We start from the raw sequence: 2,363 nt of genomic DNA on the forward strand, positions 1-2,363 counted from the left end.
TCTTCCCTCTCGCGCTCTTCCCGCCCTCCTCTCCCCCTCACGCGCTCTCCCCCCTCCCCTCTCCCCCCTCCCCCAGGCGCGCGACTCTTCCCGCCCCGCGCTCGCGGCCGCTGCTCCCCCCGCCCCCGCTAGAGACGCCCCCGCGAGACGCCCGCGCGCTTCCCGCCGCAGGGGGCACGCGCCCCGCCCCGCCCCTCCCCGGGCGGGTCCCCCCCCCGCAGGCGCGCGACCCCCGCTCAGGCGCCCCCCCCCCAACCGTCCGACCCCTCCCCCCCCTCCCGGCGGGGACGGGAGAGAGAAATAAAGAGGGAGGGTAAGAAGGGGGGGGGGGGGGGGCGAGAAAAGGGGCGGGAAAGGGGGGAAGCCGGGGGGGGGGGGGGGGGAGCGGAAAGCCGGGGGGAAGGGGAAGCCGGGGGGGGGGGGGGGGGGCGGCAAGACAGACGGAATGGGGGTGCTAAAGCAGGAAAGGGGGCAAGAAAGCAAGGAAGAAAAGATGCAGCCAGAAAGAAAAGATACTTTGTAGAAAGAAAGCCATGTTGAGAGAAAGGAAGAAAGAAATTCAGAGATAAAGAAATTTATAAAGATATTAAGAAATAAAGATTTAGAAAGAAATAAATACATTTGGAAAGAAAGAAATTCCTAAAGAAAGCAAGCATGCTTGTGTTGCTCTGCATCTAAACTGCTAACTTGAACAAGAGAGAAAAAGAAAATAACAATAACAGTAGGAGTAGAAATAATAACAACAACAACAACCACCACCAAATTCTACTTCAGGATAACAATGCCAAGTTCCATAAATAAGTGAAAACATTTGACCTCCAGGCACAAGAGGTGTCAGTGAAAATGCCATGAAAGCTGCATTTTAATTTGTCCACTTAATTTCTCTAGGAAGAACCACCCAAGGTCACCTGCAATTAGAAGAGCTTTGAATTCTGCTGTTGAGGGGGAGAAAATAAGAAAAGGATTTACCTCAGCAGCAGCCTGCAAGTCTGTGTAATGCATCTGAGCTGGGAGAAGCTGCATCTTGAACCATTCCTGCAGAGCCTCATCTGTGGACCTAGTTACCTTTTAACTGACAAAGTGAAAATGTACCTGTCATTACAGCATAAGAAAAGACTGTTTCTGTTCTTCAGGTGCTTTCAACCTGATCCTGAAGAAGTCATTTAGGGGGAACAGCTGAATGTGATTTAGGAACCTCAACACTTTTGAGGGCAATAGGACCAGATACTGAACAGTGCATGGATAAATTTCAAGCTACTACAAAACCAGGATGAAATAAATGAATCATACAGAGCTTTGGGAAACAAGTACATACAAACAGAATGCATAAATCTGCATACATGCAAATCAGTCAGGAAACCATTAGAGAGGTATCATGTCATCCCTTGAGCTTTGCTTTTGCTCCCCTTTCAAAGATGCTCTGTACAACAACTGCCCATCTCACAGGAGTTTATGGTGAGTCTGATTTGCATCATGCTATTTACCACTGTGCACAGCTCCCTTGCAGAAAGTTAAGAGAAAACCTGGAGATGGCTGTAGCTGTAGCAAGCACCTAACACTGCCTAGAAGTCCATGACATGCAGAAATATTGAATGTATTTTTACCAAAAGTTCCAGCTTTTGTTACTGTCACTCTGGCATCTTCCTCAAAAGAGGAGGAGAAAAGATCTTGGAGAAAATGCAGGAGCAGGGAAAGTGTGAAGGAGATGTGAACACACAACAGCAGACCTTTGCTGGGAGACAGATGGGGGTGTTTAAACCTCCTGCTGAGATTCCCACTGATCCCTGCTGAAGGTAGAAGAGCTGGAACCAGCTATCAGGCTCCAGGCAGCCAGGGAAAAATGTTGTGAATGACATCAGTCCTGTCCCTGCTCTTCTCTGAGGACTCATTCCCTCCAGAGCAGAGCTGTGACTTTAGCAGGCCAAGCCCTGCTCAGAGACAGAGGTTATTTTAGAGTATTTTAGATTAGACAACAAACTAATTTCAAATTAGTGGGGGATATTTTGACAATTTGTTTTAGCTTTGATAAAACCAGTAAGTGAAAGTGTTTGGTTAGGTAACAAAAAACAGTAAAAAAAAAAATCAGATGCCAACTGGTGTTCTTCCTCTTGCAGTCAGCATGGTTTTCCAGGTAAATTTCTTTTTCTCCCCCCCCCCCCCCAAATTCTGGAAAATCTTTATTTAAAATTGTTAAAAGAATCCTTTGCAAGTACAGACTAATATTTCCAATATGTTTTTCTAGCCTCTTTTATTAATGTATTTTTTGGTACTAAAGCTTTTGTAAACAAATAAAGTCTGCTAGGCCTATTAAGATGGAGATATTTTTACTACAATAGAATGAGTTTCTCCCCACACCAACTGGC

At 47.0% G+C, this 2,363-nt stretch overlaps 1 long non-coding RNA gene across 1 annotated transcript; it reads right to left on the minus strand.

Moving 5' to 3' along the window:
• Window positions 1–741: 741 nt before the first annotated feature.
• Window positions 742–2,010, minus strand: LOC127389571 (uncharacterized). The gene is made up of 2 exons (XR_007890665.1): window positions 1,605–2,010; window positions 742–1,072 (listed from the first exon to the last, which is right to left on the minus strand). It is a non-coding gene; the product is annotated as an uncharacterized LOC127389571 (long non-coding RNA).
• Window positions 2,011–2,363: the final 353 nt, after the last annotated feature.

This window comes from Apus apus, chromosome 12, assembly GCF_020740795.1.
Source record: "Apus apus isolate bApuApu2 chromosome 12, bApuApu2.pri.cur, whole genome shotgun sequence".
NCBI lineage: Eukaryota > Metazoa > Chordata > Aves > Apodiformes > Apodidae > Apus > Apus apus.